Here is a 24,481-nt window from a genome sequence, read left to right as displayed (position 1 = left end):
AAGTAAGCAAGCTAGGGAACCGAGGTGTCTGGGCGTTAGAAAGGTTCCTTCGGAGTCTGCGTTGATGTGTACTTTGCCAGAGATGATACGGATGTGTCAGCGCCTGGGAGCTGACTGCTGACATGAGCATCACAGAAAATCTGGGACCTTGGGAGAGCGGGGAAAACTAACTCTGTAACTCCAGAGAGTCGACCGCCACAGTCTTCTACCTCTCTCCAGAGAGGGAGAGAGCACTCTATTCCTAACAGATCATAAACTTTGTGGGGAGTGTTAACACCGATTGTCAGTAATAAATGAAAGTTCTGAAAATCCCACTTTGAGTGATTTTTTTCATATAATTTGAAAATTGACTTGTCTACTGCAGAGTCTGTGGAAGACAACTAAAAGGCTTTATCGAGAGTGTATCACGTTCTCGCTAAGTACTCTATTGACGTCATCCGGTGGTATTAGCTCAAGATGACTGCTTTTGTGCTATCTGTATTTTACTCAGACAAATGGAATATGGGAGCAACAGTGCTAAGTGCTTCGGTGCTCGTTTTGATAAAAATCTCCACTAGGAAAATATGTTTAAGAGCATTAAGGATAGCAAAACTACACTTAGATCATTAGCTGGCGTGTTCATGCATTATGTCTAAGGGTCTCCTTTGGGACAGGATGCACAAAGCCCCAGCACAAAATGCCCCAGCGTCCTGATGTCGTCAGTGATCTTTGTTCATTGACCCTCCTGGGCACTCAGGGAATTAATGGAAATTCTTGTTGGTGACCAAAGGGACACAAGACCCAGGCTTGGCTCTCTGATCTTGCAGCCGCATTATGTCTATGAGGGCTGCTGTTTCACGGCAATCCCTTGATGTGCTTCAAAGAAAGAATGGCTGAATGCGAGCATACATCTTCCATCGTTGCTCCGGTCCTGTGGAATCGAGCCGGAAGAACTGAGGATGGTAGAAAATCCAGGAGTGACTTAATCCAAAGGGATATCATGCCTTAAGAATCCTTGAATTTTACTGTGTTTTCCACACCCCTCTATAGGGAAACGATGGAACGTTCTATAGTATGCACCCTACAAAATGTTCAACTCCTCAAGGTATTGCCAGTTATATAGCTTCCTCAAAGTAGGCAGTTCTTTGAAAGTACAGGATAATCACACTTACTAATGGAATACATGAATATACATTTAAAAAAAGACCACAAGTGTTAGAGAAGTGATTCGGTGGTGAAGACCCTGTGCTGATCAATCATGGGGACTGGAGGTCAGATCGCAACCTTTGTGTCTGGTACACGCCTGTAACCTCAGCTCCAAGGGATCCTAAACAAGACGATCTCTGGAACCTGCTAGCTCCCATCCTAGCTGAGAAGAAGGTTCCCAGGTTCAGGGCGTTCTGGCTTTGAACTTGACCATCTATTATATTGGACATGGTAGCACTGATTATAAATCTCAGCACTGGGGAAGAGGGGGAAGCAAGAAGAGAATGAGAAGTTTAAGATCATTCATGGGTAAATAATGAGTTGGGACTGGTCTAGAATGCATAAAAACCTGTCTTGAACACAAAGCAGAAAGACCCTGCAGAGACAAGGTAATTATTCTAGTCTACTGAACTCGGCTTCACGACCATGCTCTGTGACGACATTGCAAGAGTCTCTTGCTAGCTTAGTGTCACATACACATAAAATGACAAGATCAGAACGCAAGAGTTACTGACCTCCAACCTTGTGCACGTTCCACCATACCATGGTCACGCCTGTCTCTGAGCTCTGTGATAGCCTATGCTGTATGCTCTAGTTTACCACTTCCAAGAATATTCTTTCTTGATACCTCATTGTTTCTTGAGCATTTACTATGTGACAGGATTTTAAAAATATTAGAAAAGTAAAAGAAAAAAAAAGAATTACAATTTCTGTTGGGGACGGGGACTCCGTGTATTCATAAATATGGAAGGTACCACCCTGACTTCTCTTTTTAGGAAGATTAAAGTTATTGACAACTTAAATTGTTTGTATTTGGTTTTAAACATTTGTTTATATTAATAAATATTTAAATATGCATGTATTTATTTATTTGTGTTTGTATTTATTTGTGTCTGTGTGAGAGAGTGTGTGCACATACAGAGGCCAGAAAATGACACCAAGTATCCTCATCACTCTGCACCTGTTGCTATGAGGCGGGATCTCACTGAGCATCCTCATCACTCTGCACCTGTTGCTATGAGGCGGGATCTCACTGAGCATCCTCATCACTCTGCACCTGTTGCTATGAGGCGGGATCTCACTGAGCATCCTCATCACTCTGCCCCTGTTGCTATGAGGCAGCAGCTCACTGAGCATCCTCATCACTCTGCACCTGTTGCTATGAGGCAGGATCTCACTGCATGCCTACTAGGCAATCACTCTGCTCACTGAGCTACATCCCCGCCCTTGAGAGTCTCTATGGAAAAATTGGATGCTATGCACTTATGATCATAAGGACACTCAGACCCATTGATGTAGTGGGCTTTGCTCAGTGGTCTGTCAACTTTATCATATTAATCCTGTCAGTCAACCATAAGAAGAAGGAACATCTCCGTTATACACGAGAAAGCTGAAGTCAACATTCTTATAGCTGCTTATAAGATTATAGTTAAAAATCGGTATACCTTTTGTTTCACTTTACAGCCCTAGAAAATTGAGCCCTGCTGCTTCATACCCTGCCAAGGGCTAGGCAAGGACCCTTGAGCTTCAGTTCACAGGCCCAAGATAAAGTTAAGATATCACAATGGGTTTTTATGAGAATATAAAAGCAATTGATTTTTTAAAAAAAAAAGCCAAATATATAGTTAGGATAATCTTTTTTCCCCATACACTCAAAATTTAATAAAGGGCCAAAATTCTTTAGGCACTAGAAACTGTATTTTATCTACCTACCTGTGTTAACATTCTAAACAGTATATAAACATTATAGAACAGATTGATCTGTTTGTGACCCGGACTTGTGATAGGAACCATCAGTTATACCTCAGTGACAGGCCTTTTCCTATTTGTTTTCCCAGTCCCTTTTAGTCTCTGTCACCTGTCCTTTCTTGGTTAATCTGTCCTAACCCTTGTGAAATAGGGGCCAAAAGTACCAACTCAGTATTAGGAGGTTTAAGAGATGGCCCAACAGTAAAAAGGCCAAGCTCTCAGGAACCTTCAAACTCTGGTGCTTCCTACCCTGTGGTAGAGCTCCTTCTCGGGTCCTGGGCTGAGAAACCATCGGGTCTGTAAACCAAGCACACAGATCTAAAGACCAAGTGAGAGTCTGGATAGTAAGGTGCATGGGATTGTGACCACCAGTAACATCCAGACTCGGGACTTCCAAGACTTGAGCTCACGTCCCCTGTGGATGCCTCCCAGGTACCTCTCTGTTCCCCCTGCCACACAGGGAACAGTATGAGGGGTACAGCAGAAGCCAAACACAGAAAGAGTAGCCACAGTTGGGGTGAGGGCCAGGAGAGGGATGGAATACTGGCGAAGCAACTGCAAAGTTGGTAACATTTGCTCTTGGGAACGAGAGGTGGGGCCTGGAACATGGATGGCAGTTGGAAGGTGAAGGGTAGTCTCAGTAGCGGTTGTGTTCAGGCTTGAAGGGACTGTTAACGGGCACGCCCAGGTACTGGGCCTGCTTCTCAGTTAACTTGGTCAGCTTCACATTCTGCTTGCCCAGGTGAGCTTCAGCCACTGCCTCATCCAGCTTCTTAGGGAGTGAACCCCAACCGGATATTTATCTGGGTGGGTCCACAGCTCAATCTGTGCCACCACCTGGTTTGTGAAGGAGTTGCTCATCATGAAGCTGGTGGGGGGGCAGGTTGACCAGATGGCCTTCAGCCAGCAAGATGATACAGTGTCTACTCTTTAGCCAATAGTGGTCCACCTGGGGCTTGATGTTCACCATCTGCACAGCGTTCTCATTGAGCCACTTCACATCAATCTCCACATCAAAATGTCCAGTGTTGCAGACAATGGCATCATCCTTCATCTGTTCAAAGTGCAGGCCAAGGACGATATCAACACAGCCTGTGGTGGTGACAAAGATGTTGCCCTCCTTACAGGCATTGCCCATGGTGGTTACCTCATAGCCCTCCTTGGAAGTTTGCAGTGCATTGACGGGGTAATGGTCTCGGTGATGATGACTCGGCACCGAGACCCCTCAGGGCCTGGGCACAACCTTGCCCATATCACCATAGCCCGCTAATGCTGCCACCTTACCCGCAATCATCACATCTGTGGCCTGTTTGATGCCATCTATGAGGGACTCCCGGCAGCCATAGAGGTTGTCAAACTTGTTCGTGGCGACAGAATCGTTGACATTGATGGCAGGCACCTTCAGTATCTCATTGGCCATCATCTTGTAGAGGTTGTGGACCCCGCTCATGGTCTCCTCAGAGATACCTCAGGTGCCTGACAGAAGCTGTGGGTAGTTGGTGTGAATGAGGTTAGTAAGGTCACCACCATCATCCAGAATCATGTTGAGCGGTCCATCTTCAAAGTGCAACATCTGCACAGTGCACCCCAAGTACTACTGTTCTGTCTCGCCCTTCCAGGCAAACACTGGAACACCAGCCTTGGCAGTGGCAGCCGCTGCATGGTCCTGAGTGGAGAAGATGTTGCAGCTGGAGCACCGCACCTCAGCACCCAGGGCCACGAGAGTCTCAATGAGGACAGCGGTCTCCACAGTCACGTGCAGGCAGCTGGCAATGCGAGCACCCTTCAGTGGCTTGGAGACTGAGTACATCTCCCGCATGCGCATCAAACCTGGCATCTCATTCTCAGCTACATCCAGGGCCTTCCGTCCCCAGGCAGCCAGTCCGAAGTCCGAGACTCTGTAAGGCAGTTTATCAGACATGCTGGCGGCACTTCCGCTAGGAGTGACGAACTCAGTGAAAGGAGCCAGGAGGCACGGGGCAGGGCTAGTTAGGATAATCTTATTTATAATAATAAGTTCACTAGACTATAGATAATATTTTAAAGTTTTATTAATTATTAATTACAGAGTGAAGGGTTTCGTTATGGTGTTTTTATACACATTATGGAAGGTATCTTTTTGATGTGTAAATGTATGAAGATTTGCAAATTTCCCCAGTCTAAACAACACTTGTGCAGCAAACTAATATTAGAGAATTATATGGAGTTGGGTTGGCTTTGTGGAAATCATTGTTATTGGTAAACCTATTGAACTATCCCATATGCTATGAGTCCAGGACTCAAAAGGATAAACCAATACAAGCAGAAAGAGAACAATTTTGCTTTGCAAATTAACTTCAATACCCTCTTAGCATAGCATGTCGGCGACAACATTGTCTCTGTATCTTAGCCACACTAGCTGGAACAAGAGACCACTGCTGTTTTCTAGCCTCAGTAACTCAAGGTCTGGGCATGTAGCCAGAGCACTGTGCGCATCCAGACCCAACCTTTCACAAGGTTCTGAGTCCAGTATGGCTAGATTCTGTTTTTTTAAAGGCAGGGTCTCCTTATGTATCTCTGCCTGTCTTGAAACTCACCATGTGGACACAGCCTCACCTTGAACTCACAGAGATCCACCTATGTCTGCATCTACCCGTCTCTGCCTCCCAAGTCCTGGGATTAAAAGCATGTACCAGGCTGGAGGGATGGCTCAGCGGTTAAGAGCACTGACTGCTCTTCCAGAGGTCCCTGAGTTCAAATCCCAGCAACCACATGGTGGCTCACAACCATCTGTAATGGGATCGGATGTCCTCTTCTGGTGTGTCTGAAGACAGCTACAGTGTACTCACATTAAATAAATAAATAAATAAATAAATAAATAAATAAATAAATAAATCTTTAAAAATAAATAAATAAAAGCGTGCAACACCATGCCTGGCTAGATCCTCAATAATTATGAGTTACCATTTGTTGTTTCTAAAGTAAGGAATTAATATACATGTATACACACATGTCCATACATGTTTCATTCTAACCACTAGACCAGCCTTAAAGGTACTATAGACAGAATGGGGATATAGTTCAGAATCTAGCACTGGACTATCTCATACACATGGCCACAGGTTCTGCCAATAGCAGCACCAGAGGAGGAGGGAAAGAAAGGGGGGAGAGAGAGAGACAGAGACAGGGAGAGAAAGGAAAAGAAAGAAAGAAGACCATTCTAGGTCACCAAGGAAGCAACTAAAGCCACTTATTATTCAACAGGTTTACCAAGACTAATAAAGGTTGTCTAACTCCAAAGACCAAGCTTTCCTCTCATGTCAAGGCTAGTCCCCTTTTCTAGTGTGCAGTACCCTGGTATCTTTGTGAAAACAGCATTCAGTCAGTGGCTTCCTCCAGTTCCACCTCAAAGGTTAAGTTTCACTACCCCTGGGCTGTCTGGAACCTTCACTTCCCATCTAGCTGTCCTGCTGGGAGCTCCAGGTACAACCCAAGAACCATGCCTCAAGCAGCACCTTTATATCTGGAAGATGATGAATTGTCAAAAGATCGCTGCTTATTATTCGTTGGAGCACAGGTTTCTTGTACCTCTCTGCCACATTCTGTTTTAGTGAACATAAACTCTTGGGGGCTTAAGCAGCATTTCAATAGTCATACGATATTACAGAGCCAATGGAAATGTGTATCAGTTCCTGCCACAGTGTTATTCTTTAGTGCCACACCAAGGGGGACTATACATAAAATAAATCCATCTCACAATCCCCTTGCAAGATTCTATAGCCCATGCAGACCGTAGGTGGCCTCACACATTGGCTCACATAGTAGAAAGTCAACACAGCCTTAGATATTTATTTTCATTCCAGAATCTGGAACTTCAAAGACTGAGGAGTCAAGTTTCATGATTCATCTTGAGGGAATAGGAAGGAAATCCCAGATCAATGAGGCACCATAAAGGAAGCATTTTCCCTCTCTCCCGCTGTGAAAGAACAAAACAGTTCGGAGTTTGTAAGTCTTGCGTTTGAAGGACGAAAAGGAGGTGAAAGAGAATGAATAGGGGTTGAAGGAATTACAAACCATAAGCATTATTACTTTAATATTTGCTAAGCCCATTGGAGTGTTTGTTTCATCTATTGTTAATCTCTTCCTCCAGTATCTCTGTGAGGTAGTAATGAGGCAATCACTGAAGAGCAATGTATTCTTTCTCAAAAACTGCACAAGGGATAAATAAGTTTACATCTGCACTCAGCTAAACCACAGTTTCACACGGGGTCTGCAACCCTGCATCCTTAAAGAAGGAGGCTCCAGCCAGCTCTGGCTAACATACGGGGTAAGTGTGCTTCCTCAAACTCAAAGAATCCCTGCCAATTACATAACTCACACAACTCCCCATGGATTTAGCAATTCCCAAACAGCTGGGACGCAAAAGGAAGGCCATAAACTCAGTTCTTTCCAAGGATAAACTAAAACACGAGCCTATCGGATCATGACATGCTCTACTGAGAAGACAGCATCGAGTTTTGCTTTCACTTCTCATATAGTTTTGTAAAGTAAAGATAGTCACCTTTTTAAACTTAAAAAAAAATCAGAAAATTAGAGGAGAAAGAGATTCTGGGTGAGAAGACAAAAAGGAAACTGTGGACGGGCATAAAGTTGCATACCTGTAATCTAAACTTGCGAGCTGAGACGGGAGAATCATGTCTTTAACACCAGAACTCGGGAAGCAGAGGCAGATGGATCTCTGTGAGTTCCAGACCAGCCAGGGCTACAGAGTGAATTCCAGGGCAGCCTGGGCTTCACAGAGAAACCCTGTTTCCAAAAGAAGTCTGCAAGAAGTAGGACAACAAGGCAACTGAAAGTGAGCTTCAGAGGAGTTTCTTATAGGTTTAGAAACTCCCACTGATTGAAGCAGGGCTGAGAATAAGTACTAGTACAGTACTCAGTTTTTAATAGGACATCTATATCATCCCCTTCCCCAAGACACAGAGAAATCATGGAAGAAGGGGGTGGAAAGAACGTTAGAGCCAGGGGATGGGAAGACTGCACACAGACATCTGCTGGACACCACACACTCATAAAGTCACTGCAGCTGTTGTCATGTGCACAAGCCCTGAACAAGATTGTGCCTGTCAATATCTATCTCATCATGGATGGTGGGGGGGAGCTTATGAGGCCCCATCTTACTCTGAGGGTCTGTAGGCAGTGAATGGTTGCTGGGAGAATGGGTCTTTTTTTTTTTCCAGTGGTATAGCCACTGCGAAGTTGCCTGCACTTCAGTAAATAGCCTGCCCATCCATCGTCATGCAAGCAACTGCAATCCCACTTAGTGGGTCCCACAAAAAGACAGGAGAGTCAAAGAGCAGCGTCAGTGGGAGAGGAGAGGGATAAGACAGGGTAACAAAGGGAAAATAGCTAGAATTCATTGCATTGACTGTAAAAAAACAAACAAAAGTGAAAGGGGAAACAGCGTCCCTATCCCGCAAGAGGATACAGTGTAGCGTTTCCCTCGGGTGATGACTAATCGTAAGCACTGTGTTCGTGGGAATTTAAGACTCATATTTTTTAATGAGTAACTTCAAAAGCAAGAGCCTCACAGAATCTGGGAACTATAAGTGGTCTAGTTTCTCTCAAAATTAGCTTTAAAATCTGACTGTAAACTTGTTTTAAGGAAACCCTCACAAATTGAAATTTGTAATGGAAAGGATTCTCCACACGGAAGCCTGAGACTGTAACTCACAGTTTTATGAGACATAGGATCAAAGTGACAAATTTGTGTGGGGCTTAGGCTCTGACTTCTTTTCCATCACCTTAGTAAGCCTTCTGGAACCCCCACCAGAGTTGACGCACCACAGTCCTCGGGGTCATTGCTCTGGGTCACCCTTGGCCTTGTTTCGCTGTCCTCACATGGTGCACATCGGTACCACAGAGACAGCCCGTTATGCCTCTTCTTGTTTTGAAAAGACTTTGCCATTCAACTTGGACCAAAAATTTGGCATAATGTGGGCACTGGATTGACTGAAATCAGCCCAGACCGTGGTGGTGCCAGCACAAGCTGGACAGGACTTAGTGGAACAAAAGCTGGCCTTTCCTCTCATCACAAGCTGGCTCATTTCGTTGGGAACAGAAAGGGAAAGAGAAAACTAGAGGATGGATACGGCTTCCGTGTGTGTGAAGCTAAAAGAAAAAATCTAAAGTAGTTGAGAGCGGTTTTAAGCTATTCAGTCTGTTAAAACTTGACTGTCCAGGAGAGATATTTTGCTGTTGACTATTATGTTAAAATACAAACTCTGTTTTCAGATTCTAAAGGTTTCATTATATTATTTGCATGAAAAGTACATCTTCATTAGTATAAAAAAATCAGGATATTCTGGGTTTTAATCACTCCCTTTAAGTTTCTGCAGTGTGTTTACACCACTTCTGGTCATTAGATGATCTCGAGGGTTCATCCAGCTGTGGAGTATGGTAACATGTTTAATGTCATCATATTAACATGTTCTCAGGCCTGCCGGGTGACTCAGTTCACAAGTGTGCTTGCTACATAGGCCCAGTGACCCGAGACTAATTTCCAAATCCCATGACTGAAAGTGAGAACTGACCCCCAAAAGTTGTCTTCTGACTCCCACAAGCTTACCATGATACATGTGCACCAACACAAACATGCACCAACTATATATATACATATGTATATCTGTATATCTGTACGTGTGTATGTGTGTGTATATATATATATATATATATAAAACTTTTAAAGAAAAAAAAAAGATCCTATCTAAAGAAAATGATGAGAAAGTGAAGCCAGGTGCTGTAACACATGCAGCTCTGAGTTCAAGGCCAGCCTGATGTACTGAGTGAGTTCCAGGCTCTCCTGGAACTGTCTCTGGGGGAAAAAAAGAAATTCATGAGTGAGAAAATTGGGAAAGAAATGTTCTTCTCACAGCTCCTGACATAGATAAATACTCATTGACAACAGTAAACAGTCCACCACATGTTTAAAATGACAGACGTTTAATATGTTCACACACAATGTAAGCTGTCCCTAACCTACATGCAACCTAAAACATGGATTATTTCCTTTTTAAACCAAGTTTTGCATTTATTCTATGTGTGTAGGTGTGTGCCTGAGTGTGTGCACATATACCACATGAATGCATGAACATGGGGACATCAGAAGAGGGAGTCTGGTTCTTCCGGGTTGGAGTGACAGGCAGCTGTGAGCTGCCACATGTCTTCCAGGAAATTAGCCTGCCCCTCTGCAAGCACAGCAACTGCTCGCTCCTGGCCACTGAACCATCTCTCCAGACCTTGGTTCCGTTTTTTGTTAAGTAGAAAAATAAATGCAGCCTATACTAAAATAGAAAGCTTTGTTTACCTTGATTGTATCTGTGCCTCGGTTTTTAATCAATAAACTCCTGAAATCAGAAAACAGGAGTTGGAAGTGTCCTCTAGGAATAAGAATACCGGTTGCCCCACTGTACCTGACCGTGACACTAAGGGATCAGAAGGAACCTCTGTAAACCCGTTAAGTTCTTAGAGACTTACAACGAAGTCACCAGTCCCTGGTCTAAATAACTGGGGAGGGGGGAATTAAAAAGGGTTAGAGGATTCTGATCAAGTGTGATCTTGTCAAACTGGTATCTGCTGATTCCATGGGGAAAAAATCCTCTTTGCCTAGTTTCTCCCCACCCCCTCAAGCCCCTAACCCCCTGCTCTCTCAACCAGAGACAAGTCCCTTCCTCGACCTACATTAACTAGTTTCTCTAATTAAACTAGGGGAGCTAGTTTCCTGGAGAAAGACCTGGTTTTCTATTTGTACATCACACCCTATACAACACCAGGAACTTCACCTTTACCTTGCAGTCTGCTAAAATTTGATTGTCAAGAAGAGATACTTCTGGCTGACCCACCAGAAAGGTCTCTAAAAAAACCCAAGAGCTACTTAATTCACGATAACCAATAAAAAGAGTTGCTTTCCTGTCCTATGAGGCCCTAGTGTTTCTTGACTTTGTGAAATACTGGTATATTAACCACAATGAAGCAAAATGGGGTATTCTTCACAGTAATGACTCAAGCCTTTCCAACAAGAGTGTCCATTATGATGGAAATTGTTCCACAATTGCTCTAGATAAGTGCTCTGAGGTGAGAGGCAGGAGGTGAAAGAGGAGAGATTATAAGAGAGAACTTTCAGGGATAAAAGATATGTTGAACACATTGATGGCGGCAAGGTTTATTTTTAACTTTTTGGAGTGCATGTTTTTAACTATGTGCTATTTGTTTTACATTAATCATAGTCTATAAAGCTGTGTGTGTGCATATATGTATGCATGTGTGCACAGCGAGGGCCTCATGCTTAAACTATAGGAGATAGACGCTATGGAGACTGGAGTTTTACTGAACCTTTATCTACTCTGGAACTTAGAAGTGTCGCAACATGATGGCAGTCAGGATACAGCAGTACTGAATGTCTCCTGACTGGAGACAGAAGGAGGAGGCAAGTGTAAGAGCCAGGAATTTCTACTTCACAAATACAAGAGTGTAATGAGAAGCCATTGGGAAATTCAGGCAAAGATTCTATTTTCAGAGTTTTCTTTGTTGTTCCTACAGCTCTTATGGCTCAAAAATTCAAACATACAGAAGGCTCTCTCTGCATTAGTTAGTTGCTGCTGCATGACCAGGAGCCACAGATTTAATGGCTTAGAACGCCATTGGGTTTTTTCGGTTTGATTTTTTCCCGTTCCCTATGAAGCAAGAGTTCAAGCCTGGCTTGGCACAGTGGAGTCTCTGAGGAACTCAAGATAGAGGCTGGGACTACAATACCCAAAGTCTTGCCTGGGGGAGAAGCCCAAGGTGACCTTTGTGACTGACATTAGAAATCAAACTGCTTTATTTCTGTGATGTCTTGAGATCCCACAAGCCAGCCCCATTGGAGGAGAGGAGGGGTAGGAGAACCACTAAGAATGTCAGTATCAGGCCCAGCATTGGGGCTCATACCTGTAATCCTAACATTGAAGAGAATGAAGTGGAAAGACAGTTGTGAATTTTAGGTCAGCATGGGCTAGGTAGTGAGTTCCGCACCAACCTGGGTAACAGTATGCTTCATGAATATTCTCAACACAAAATAAATAATGATAGTAGTAGTAGTAGTAATTAACAACAACAACAAAATGTCTGAGATGTTGACTATGCCAATTATCCTAATCTAGTAACTGCATGTGGTATGCATGTGTAGAAATACCACATTATGGGGTTGGGGATTTAGCTCAGTGGTAGAGCGCTTGCCTAGCAAGCGCAAGGCCCTGGGTTTGGTCCCCAGCTCCGGAAAAAAAAAAAAAAAAGAAAGAAATGCCTCATTATAATGTCACACAGAATCACGTTAAATCAAAATTATATTTTAAAACTAAAAATGGTTGCCGAGAGAGGGAGACAAGCATCCAGAGATAAGTCCCCTGAGAGATTAGCCAGTCCCAAGAGGGCAGCCCCAAATACACATGAGCAATACCAAGTGATCTCAGCAGGTTGTATTATAAACTATATGATATATGTAACAATTAGAACTAGAGAACAAGAGGCCAAGAACTCCAGGGGTGGGAGGGGCAGAAGAAAATCTGGAGGAAGGAAGAGGGAGAATAGTGGAAAAAGGGTGCATGCATGTGAAATAATAAAACAAATAAGGGAAAGTTTTTAAAAAAAGGCTGGAAAAGGAGCTCGGTGGGTAAGAACATTCGCTGCTCTTCTAGGAGACCTGAGTTGTGTTTTCAGAGCTCAAAACCTTCTGTAACTCCAGCTCCAGGGGACCGATGGACACCAAGATAAACATGGTATGTAGACACTCGGGCACATGCACCCACACACTCACACACGGGGACCCAAATAAACCTTAAAAAGAAATAAAAATGAAATTGAGCCTTCCTAATGTATGTTGAGTCTGCCAGCAACTTCCTGTTAGAGGCTTGATTGAAACATTGTATAGTCTCACAATGGACCCCCAGGATAGCCGCAATCTCACACTGTTCTAAATTAACATGTTTCAAAGCTCATAGAAATCCCAAGCAGGACTCCCAATTTCACCGAAGAGACACAGTGATTATCTCCGCGGTAAGTCCCAGGAAGCTGCTCGGTGCTTAGTGTATAAACCGCCTTTTAGTTTTTTCAAACTACAATCTTATCTGCAAAACACTCCTAATTACACGTATTCGAGGAAGTAAACTGCCGTGAGGCACAGAAAGTTCTAGAGCCAGGTGTGCAGTAAGGTCTGTAGCCAGCCCTTGGGGTGTGGAGGCAGGGAAGTAAGGAGTGAATGTCGCCTTCATCTACATAGTAAGGTCACGGTCAACCTTGAAGTCTAAATCAAACCAGTCTCTCTGCTTCTCTCAGCCCTTCCATCCACATTCTAGGGTGGCTTCCAACAAATAAGTGTCTGTTGAATTATTAAGTATAATAATTGCTCTGTGCCCTGTAAATGCAGCAGATAATATAATTAGCTATTTCTCCTAAAACTTCCAGTTATCTTACTGATTAGTTACACTCCATACGCATGGTCAAAGCAACCATTACGGGTCATTGTCTGAGTCAGGTGCCTAAGCAGAATTTCAACCAAATATCTCCATGTTATCTGGCTGAGTTAGCACTCGCCTTTAATCCTAGCACTCCAGAGGCAGAGGCAAGCGGGTCTCTGAATTTTAGACCAGCCTGGTCTACACAGAGAGCTTCAGGCTAGGCAGAGCTGTATCATGAGGTTGTCTCAAAACAAAACAAAATTGTCGTCTTAGTACCTACTCACTTTCTTATTTTGTTTGGGACACGGTTCTCACTATGGAGCCTAGGCTGCTTTAAACGTATGATTTTCCTGACCCTACTTGGCTGAGATCTTAGTTATATGTGACCATGTTCATCTCCTATCCAAGCTCCTAAGCCTCACGGAGCCCACCATGCCCAAGTTTCTGCTCAGTGGGCCATACCTCACACTGTTCAACTATTCAATATTAAAACTGGGAACTTTAAAAGATGTTATTTCCTAAGTCCTAGCATGATCAACTCCAAGCATGATGTATCCCCATTATGAATATGTTTCCACAGATGCAAAAACAGTGGAGTCAACCAAGCATGTCTGGAAACCTCTAAAATCTTCGCTTTTTCTTGAGTTAATGAGTTAATGGTCCCATTTTGTTATAGTAACTGAAAGTACACTAAAATCAAAAAGTTTCACAGAAAGGGGAGAGAGAGGGGGAGAGGGGGAGAGGGAGGGAGGGGGGGAGAGAGAGAGAGAGAGAGAGAGAGAGAGAGAGAGAGAGAGAATGAAAAGAAAAAGAACCATGAAAAACCCTAGCTCAAAACAAAGGTCAGTAAACCATAAAAATTGAGGCAGAAATTCAAAAAACCAGAATTTTTAAAATCAACAAAAGTTTGTTGCTTGGAAAAATAAAAACAAAACAGAAAAGTCCCAGTACTTAAAACAAATTTAAAAGGAAAGATTGCTGTCATCTCTCAGAATAAAAATGGACTATGAAGGAACACAGTGAAAAGTTTCATTATTCTAAGAACTGAAGCAACCTAGTTAAAAATAGGAAAGTCCTGAGAAAGACAGCAACTATAAAAACGATTCCAGAAGAAATAGAAACAACTAAAGAAACAAATGATGGTATCGAAAACTTCACCCCATGACAGTACAGCCAGATGGCTTCCCTGGTTAGTTCTGCCAAATGTTTACTGAGGACATAAAAACAAATCTTCAGAAACTCTTCCAACAAATAGAAGAGGAGAGAAACATCACCAAGTCTGTGCTGTGAGTTCTGCATGTCCTTGAGAGCAAAGCTAGAATAAAGAGTACAGGAAAAAGAGCCAAACCTGAGAAGGACACAGACTCACGACTCCTCAGAAATATGGTGTAGCCAACAAATTTATCACAGTTCAGAATATTGCAAGGCAAAAATATATTAATTCATATAATCTTCCAAACCTCAGAGCCTAGCAACATGGGACATCATAGATGATTTGTGGCTTGCCTTCATAATCAAGTGGCTGACCAAGAGAGAACAGACATTTCTGGCTCAAAAAAAAAAGTGTATTTCTAATGAATGTATACTGTTTTCATATCATTATAAAATAGAAAAACTATCACATGTTCACAATTAACTACACTGGTCCCCAAGTCATAAAAAAATTGTACACTGTGACTATGTGGAACTTATCCCTGGAATGTAAATAGAGCTTTAGATCTAGAAATCAATCAAAATAATGTCATATCGATATTTAAAGAATAAACTACACAACCATCTTAATACATAGAAATTACTTAAAATTTTATACCTTTCATAAAAATTTTATACTTTTCATGATAAAAAAAATACAGATATGGATAGGAAGCTTCTAAGCCTGATGAACAGACTCTATGAAAAACCCAGAACTGATATCAAAGGCAGAGGTGAAAAGAGTTATAATTCTTTTATAATATTATACTGGAGGCCTAGCAAGAGCAATTTGGACAGATACAGAAAGAAAAAGTATCCGGATTGGAAGAAAATAAAAACCATCTTTTGGGGTATGTTTTTGTTTTGGTTTATTGTTTTGATTTGGTTTGGTTTGGTTTGGGTTTGGGTTGTTTTTGCTTTGTTTGGTCGGTTGGTTTGGTCTGGTCTGGTCTGATCTGGTCTGGTTTGGGGGGGCTGATTTTTTAATACATGTTTTTTCTCTGAATCCCTGACTGTCCTAGAACTCACTCTATAGACCGGGCTGGTCTCAAACTCACAGAGATCTGCTTGCCTCTGCCTCCTGTGCTTTACTTTTCTCGTTTGTCTGCTCGTTTGAGACAACCCCACTCTGTAGCCTGGGCTTAGCTGAAAGCTCAAAGCAATCCTTCTGTCTCCACATCCTAAAGCTCCGGGACTGCACGTATGCTCCACCACACCTGACAACTGACAAATCTCACAGATAAAAATTCCTAGAGTGCACTTTTTGGTTTTTATTTTACTTTTCGAGACAGGTTCCTCCGTGTACCTTTGGCTGTTGTGCTAAAGAATCTGCTTTAAATGAAATAAAAACCATTAAAGTTAATGGCTGCAGCCAGGTTTCAGGGTACAAGATTATTCATTACAGAGTATCAGTCACAGTTCCACCCACAAGCCATGAAAAATCCAAATGAATATTATTTCACTTAGCAGCTTAAAAACCACCAGAATTATTTATAAAATTGAAATAAATCTTATGTAAGAAAAAACTACAAAACCTTTTGAAATTTTTTTGTGTATGGGCATTTGGTCTACGTGTTTGTCTGCACCTCACACGAATGCAGTACCCTCAGAACTCAGAAGGGATGACAGGGCCTCTGGAACTAAAGCTACGGATGGTGAGACTCAGGAACCTGTTTCTTAGCTCCACCAGCACCTATACATACACACACACACACACACACACACACACACCTGCACACACACACCTGCACACACACACACACACCTGCACACACACACACCTGCACACACACACCTGCACACACACACACACACCCACACACACACACACACACACACACACCCCACACACACACCACACACACACACACACACCCACACCCCACACACCACACACCACACACACACACTCTCACACACACACACACACACCTCTCACACCACACACACACACACACTACACACACACACACACACACACACACACACACACACACACACACACACACACACACCACACACACACACACACACACGCATGCACACACACACACACGCATGCACACAGGCATTATATAGTTATTTTTAATTATTTATATATATAATTAAAAATAATTTTTTGAATCAATGAATAAATAAATAAATAAATAAATAAATAAATAAATAAATAAATATAATGTTTAAAGATGAACTTGAAAGCTGGAGAGGTGGCTCACTGGCTGCTCTTCCAGAGGTCCTGAGTTCAATTCCCAGCAATCACATGGTGGCTCACAACCATCTGTGATGGGATTTGGTGCTCTCTTCTGGTGTGCAGGCAGAACACCAAATACATAGTAAATAAATAAATAAATCTTAAAATTAAAAACAGAGATAAACTCAAAAAGCCCACTCCCACAACTGTCCAGTTCTGAAAAAATATCTTCATGTAATGTGTTCAAATTTATTGTAACCACATATTTGAGTGTGTATGTGCATGTGAGTACTGTGCTCACAGAGGCCAGAAGAGGGAGATAGATCCCACCTATAATTTCCTCTTTTCTTTTCTCATTTTAGATGAAGATCAGGGAATATAATTAAGTGGTAGAGCACTTCTTTAGTGATATATGAAACACTGAAAAAATATTTTAAGCTGTTGTCTTTATAAAATAACAAGGAATATATACAAATGCTTAAGATAAAGAAATGCTTTCAATGGATATGAGAGGGAGATGGAGTGATGGCTCCGTGGCCAAGAGCACTAGCAGCTCTTATAGAGACCTGAGCTCAAGTCCTAGAACTGACATCAGCCAGCTCACAACTAACGGTAACTTCAGCTCCTCTGTGGTCTCTGTGTGTCCCTACACAAACACACAGATACACAAACACACACTCACTAACTCTTTAAAAAGAAAACAGCTAAAATTTAGCATTAAGACCTCAGCAAAACATTACCACCACCCTCAAAAAAGAAAGGAAGGAAGGAAGGATCATAAAAACCTATGTTAATTGATAAATTATTAACCCTAAATTAATTTCTGAGTGGTTAACTAATAAGTCAACTTTCTTATCTTCATTTTCTTTGTTCTGTTAATGTTTTATTGCTTTTCTATGATAACCAAGCATCAAGGCCCCAACCTCATATGTAGCAGAGGATGGCCTTGATGTGCACCAATGGGAGGAGAGGCCCTTGGTCCTGTCAAGGCTTGATGCCTCAGGGTAGGGGAATATCAGGGCGGGGAGGCAGGTGGGTGGGTGGGGGAACACCCTCATAGAAGCTCGGGGAGGGGGATTGGAGGGGAAACCAGGAAAGGCAATAACATTTAAAATGTAAATTAAAGAAAAATATCCAATAAAAGGAGGAGGAGGAGGAGGAGGAGGGGAAGGGGGAAGAGGAGGAGGGGAAGGAGGAGGAGAAAGAGGAGGAGGAGGAGGAGGAGGAGGAGGAGGAGGAGGAGGAGGAGGAGGAGGAGGAGGGGAGGAGGAGAGCGTAAACATGACCCTGTGAGGTATCTGGAGAATGCTCATATTAATGGCATTTTGTTACAAATGTTTTCGGTCCCTCAGCCTTTTACTGTCATTGTGTAGTTTTACACATGCCCTCCCGAGTTATTATTCTAAAATTACTATGTGGAGGGCCCATTACAAACTCCAACTGCAGCAAAAAAACATGGGTCTGACGCCTCCACACGGTGTCTGGCTTGACTCTATTTTGTGAGTAATTTGTTCCTTTCTTTCCATGCATAAACTGGTAACAAGTAGAGTAAAAATCCTGAATCAAAATGTAGCCATCTCATAGGATCCTGCAGAGCTTTGCAGGCAGCTAGAAATCTTTCTAGTTGTATCTTGGTTTGGTTTGGAGGTAGGGCCCCAAGTAACTCCAGCTAAGCCAAATGTTCCTTACTTAGCCAAGGATGACCTTGAACCCCTGATACCCCTGCCTCCTCCATCACCCAATGCTGGGACGGTGGGCATGTGCTACCACAGCCAGCCAGGACGTTGTGGTCTTTTCTTTTTAAGTACTTTTTAAAATTGGCCATGGTAATGCATGACTTTGATCCTAGCACTTGAGAAGCAAACACAGGTGGATCTCTGTGGGTTTGAGGCCCACCCTATCCTTGTAGTGGGTTACAGCTCAGCCAGGGCTACCCAATGAGACCCTGCCTCAACTTCCTCCCCCCAAAATGCATTTTAACCTGAATTAGACTGTAAACATTATCATTGAGAACTTTCACAACCATGATGTGGATATAAACAGTAATTGTATGTACTATGAAAGAACAGGGTGGGAACAGGGAAGGCAGGTGACGGAACTAGTTTGTAAGATAAAAGTACATGGATGAACAATGTTGTTCTCTGAAGGCACCCGTGACTTAATGAGAATCCCAGTGCCAGGCTCAGTTTGCCTTCCTACAACTACTAGTCAAGGAGGCCACGAGGTGCCCAGAACCACACAGACAAGTGTCATAATGTCACACACACACACACACACACACACACACACACACACACACACACACACACACACTATCATTCTTGGTTGCACTCCGACTTTAGACTATAGGCAATATAGACCCTGTGGATGCAAACTCTACTCCTTTTGGGTACAGAGCACTCAGAAAGCAATCTTGCCCTAACCAGGGAACTCCCACACTGATAACTAACTTTCAAGGTGCTAGAAGGTGTTACCCAGAATGCTTGGTGATAATGTGCATCAGTGGCCTGACTCATCACTGGACCCTGCATGCTAGAATATTAATGTGATGGACAGTAGTGTCAAGACTACTTATGGGTTAACAATCTCTGTCTTGATTAGAGTCCTGCTCCCCAGGAGGGAGTTCATGACTGGTGCTATTACCATGGTCAAAATGCATGCCTAGGGAAGTCGTAGACCCTAGGGAAGAATCTATTGGTATTGTTTTGCTAAATCACATCTCCAAATTGCATTCTAAAAATATATTATTAGGTCCAAGATGTCTGCTGACGTCAGCCTTGGTCAGGGTTAATAGTTAATACAGGGTCGTAGTTAATACAGACTCGTAATTCTCGGTATTGAAAACAAGAGATTGTGGCCACTCATCTAAAGATGGAACACTTACCAATAATACTCACGCCTCCCAGGTTCAGAGAAAACCTCAGAGGAGATGTCATGGAGAATGTCAAGGTCAGAGGATGGGGAGAAATACTGGCCTCTGAACACGCCATGGCCATCACACACATGAATTTACAGCTGGGGTTAGCTGCACAAATCAACCTAGTTAGTAATTCCATCACGCAGGGGAATGGGTTCCTGATGCTCCACCCCCTAGCTGGGCAGTTAGCAGCTGCTGAGGGAGGAACGGTCAAGCGGCCATTGGTAGGTGCCCATGCCCCAGGGGATAGCCCCACACCCATTAGCAAGTCAGTAGCATTAATTGAACTCAGTAAGAGAAAGAACAGCCAGATGGTGGCGCACGACTTTAATCTTGGCTCTCCGGAAGCAGAGGCAAGTCCATCTCTGTGAGTTTGAGGCCAGGCTGGTCTACAGAGCCAGTTCCAGGGCAGCCAAGGCTTCACACAGACAGAAACCCTGCCTAAAAAAAAAAGGAAAGAGAGACAAAGAGAACATGATGTTGGAGGGTGTGCATTGTGGGGAACAGGAGAAGTATGGGGGGGAGGTGAAAATGACCAAGATACGTTGTATAGATATAAGACTTTTTCAAAAAATAAAAGAGAAAATTAAAAATGTTCTATTTAAACATTTAAAAGCTGGACAGCATCTGAAGAACAACATATAACGTTCTCTCTCTCTCTTTCTTTCTTTCTCTCTCTCTCTCTCTCTCTCTCTCTCTCTCTCTCTCTCTCTCTCTCCCCCTGTGTGTGTGTGTCTCTTTTTCTTTCTGTGTGTCTCTGTGTGTGTGTGTCTCTCTCTGTGTGTGTCTCCTTCTCTCTGTGTCACTGTGTCTCTGTCTCTGTCTCTGTCTCTCTCTCTCTCTCTCTCTGTGTGTGTGTGTGTGTGTGTGTGTGTGCGCGCGCTCTAACAGTAGGGCAGGAGGCACTGAAAGTCGTAACCTTTCCCAGACACTGCATACATGCGACTTAAACTATTTTAATATCTTTCTTTCCTTCCATGTTCACAACCACCTCAGAGCTTTATCATCTGAAGCATTTTTAGATGAAAACCACAAACTTCTGAAGGTACCCATCACTCAGAAAGTGACACACTCTACAGCGATCAATCAGTGAGCCTTGGAAATGGTGCCAATTCTTGAGGCCCTTAAAAAAACTATATATATATATATATATATATATATATTTCTTAGTCATGTTTTCCCATATGAATCATAGTCCTAATTCCCTTACGCTGGGCGTAGACCACCCACCTAACCAATTTTCAATTTGCTCGCATGTTTGCTTTTAACAAAGAATTAACTCAGTTCATGTTTATCATAAAATGCTACCCTGCTGTAAGAGCCACGGTTTAAAGCAGTAAACTGTGTCATGTTCGGGTTAGGAGCCCTTCAGTTCTCTGTGGCATTAACAATATCAGTAAATTTAATTTAGTCCTCAACGTCCCACACACATTTCCTCTTATTCACAAACTCAAAGAACTTGCCTCAGAATAAATATCCACTCAGTACACATCTGAGCTTTGATACAGCTGAGTTAAAAACCCACAGATGATTGACTCCGGAATCTGTTTTCCACAACAGCATGAAAACATGCTAACAAACCAGTATCGAAGATGGCATCGTGGAAACCCTTAGGTATATCAGAGGAAGCACATGTTCCATTTAAGTCCCAATTAGATTTACCTAGCTTTCAAGAGAATTTCCTATTCACCAGAATGGGTTGAGATGAACCCAGTTTCTTGGAATTCCAACACAAAAGTGGTCCATGGGCAACTTCAACTTTCCCTCTCTCCATAAGACACAAGCGGGAGCGGCTTCAGTGCAGCCCAGCTAATTAGCTCTTTGCTATACAATAGCCCTTTTCTCAAGCCTGTGGCTTCTCACCCAGATGATAAAAAGCTGTTTCAGTTCAAGACTTTCCCTTAATTGGTTTGCACCCTAGTAGGGAGCTCCTGGCTCCCCTTGCATACCCCTCCATAGAGGGGAGCCACGATTCTCTGCCTCCCAGCAAAACATAGCTCTTGTAAGATTTATGCCTGGCTTTCATGCTCACCCACTGAATCAAATCCAAAGCTCTGCTCCTTTTAGCTTCAGCTACCTTCCCTGAGGAAAGCACAGCTTTGGAAACTTGGGAAAGGAAACTTGTTTGCCCTTAGAAACGTCCAGTGAAATTAACAGTGAAGCATTCTTTTGTGCCGTTTGGCAGCCCTCATGGCTAAGGACTCCAAGTCACAATAGCCCCAGTCACCCAACCTTGAAGAGCAAGACTGAGGCCCTCGACTATCAATATCTTTCCATGTTAAATGTTAGCTTTCTCTGTACGCTCCTGGCGCACGTCAAACTCACGGCAGTCACATTGAGCAGTGACTATCCCTTCTACAATATAAGGTGACACAGTCTTTAGATCCAAGGATAGATATTAGACATCATTTTTCCGACCACTTCATTTTTCCAGATACTTAATTTAAGGCCCAGAGGGTTCAAGTGTCTTTTTCCACTTAGCAGCAGGGTGGGTCCCGCTAAACAACCCTCTTAGTTATTTCCTAGTGTTCAAATAAAAACTGTTTTAAAAGGAGAGGATTGGGGGGTTTGGGGGGACGACTTGAGTCCCATTAAGTGGAAATTCTAGCTCAAAGTGGCTGTGTGGATGAGAACGTGCCTAACGAAGGAATGATTCTTAACCAAACACGTTCCGTTCCCTGAGTGGCACAGCACAGCCATAGTCCACCAGAGCGGTTTTCCTCACAGAGTGGAGCCATTTTTCTCCACCCACAAAATGGCATCCATCGTTCTGTTAGCACGGATCGCATCCCAGTGCCGTTGACAGATGAGCGATGACTGTGTGTTTGCGTCCACCAGACTGCCAACAAGCATCATGCAGACCAAGATAAATTTAGCCAGCAAATGAAACTTCGTCTTTTTATTCATGTCTCCTGGGTAGCAAGGTCATCAAATCAGGAAGTAAATCTCAATGATCCAGTCCTCTCAATCCAATGCCAAATCAGATAACACGAGAAAGCCTTGGGAAGGGACTCGGCACTGACTCAGGGAAGTTAATGTGCATCCTGGACCCACACAGATGGCACCGACTTACTCCTGAAATGTAGACTTTCTTTTTTTTAAGATGTATTTATTTTTATTTATATGAATACACTTCATCTTCAGACACACACTAGAAGAGGACATCAGGTCCCATTACAGATGGTCGTGAGCCACCATGTGGTTGCTGGGAATTGAACTCAGGGACCTCTGGAAGAGCAGTCAGTGCTCTTAACCACTGAGCCATCTCTCCAGCCTGAAAGGAAGACTTTCGTAGACACTTTAGGCAGTAGAGTGTGTTCTTCTGCCTTCCAGTGACAGGAAGAGCTTAGGGGTAGTCAGCTCTGCAGAGCGTGCTGCCTACAGAGGCCAGGCCACCATGGCTCAGTGGACATAACTCTGCTCATCCTATCCCAGCTGTGGAAAGAAGCGTCAAATAAGGACATTGGGATGTGGCATTTTAGCATTCAAAAATTGAGATTGATATATTGTGTGAAACTGTAATTCTTTAAGGGTGTGCAACTAAGAAAAGAAGCTAACTGCTCTTTCTTTCCCTGTAGTGCATGATTGTCTGTCGGGAAAGACTGCGTAAACTTTGACTGGATATGCTGTCTGTCGTCTTCACCAGATGTTAGCATTATCGGGGGCTGCCTATTGCCTACAACCCACCCCTAACATGTGGCTCATGAAGTCAATGGACTTCAAAAGGTGTTAGCATCATCGAGGGTTACATGCTGTCTGTAATCTACCCCTGAGGGAAGTTGAACCACATTTTAAAATCATATTTAGAGCTAGGAAGTGGTGTCACACACCTTTAATCCCAGCACCTGGGAGACAGAGGCAGGCAGATTGCTACGAGTTTGAGGCCAGCCTAATCCACAAAGCAAGTTCTAGGACAAGGCTACACAGAGAAACCCTGTCTCAAAAAAAATTACATTTGTGTGTGTGTGTGTGTGTGTGTGTGTGTGTGTGTGTGTGTGTGTGTGTTGGGAGGTGAATATCAGGGTTCACATAAAGAGGTCAGAGATCAGCTTGTAGGAATTGGTCCTCCTTCTACTTCATGGGTTCCAGGGATCCAACCCACTCTACCCACTAAGTATCTCACTAGCCTTAAACCACCTATTAGTGTTCTATTGTCTGGTGTCTCGGTTCTTCTCACATACTGTAGTAAGTCTGGAAAAATAAGCTGTGACGTGTATTTGTCAATACAGCAGAACTTGGCCTGGGGCTTGCCTTCATCATTCCGTTGGGCCCTTATGGAAAGGGCCATGGCCTCTAGGTCAGGGTCATGAGAAACTAAGCCGCTATCTGTTGTTGTAAAAATATAATATTAAAAAAAGTATAGTTGGGGGTTGGGGATTTAGCTCAGTGGTAGGCGCTTGCCTAGGGGTTTAAGGCCCTGGGTTGAACCCAGCTCGAAAAAAAGAACAAAAAAAAAAAAAAAAAAAAGTATAGTTGTCTTTTACCCCACTAGGTCCACACCTCGGTGTCCCAAGATATCTGCTAGATATCTTGGCGGAAACACATCCCAGCCACACGCTTTCCTACACTCAAACCCTCACATAAAAGAACACACAACACAATAATCTTTGACCCAATTGATAAGATATAATTGTCCACTTAAACATACAAAGCCCAGTACCACCATCCCTTAGGAACATTGATAACAACCTGTAAATACACAGAGCAGAATCTTAACATCACCTGCCATGGCTTCTCCCCTCTCTCTCTCTCCTCTGTCCTGTCTCTCCCTCTCTCCCT

At 43.2% G+C, this 24,481-nt stretch overlaps 1 protein-coding gene and 1 pseudogene across 1 annotated transcript in view; both read right to left on the bottom strand.

Annotated features, from left to right (window-relative positions):
• Window positions 1-24,481, bottom strand: part of Ank2 (ankyrin 2) — a 585,274-nt gene that overhangs the window by 442,284 nt on the left and 118,509 nt on the right.
• LOC116896277 lies at window positions 2,792-4,994 on the bottom strand (annotated as a pseudogene).

Source organism: Rattus rattus, chromosome 3, assembly GCF_011064425.1.
Source record: "Rattus rattus isolate New Zealand chromosome 3, Rrattus_CSIRO_v1, whole genome shotgun sequence".
Classification (NCBI taxonomy): Eukaryota; Metazoa; Chordata; class Mammalia; order Rodentia; family Muridae; genus Rattus; species Rattus rattus.
Note: the sequence above shows the minus strand (reverse complement) of the source record. Positions and strands in the feature narration are given on the sequence as shown.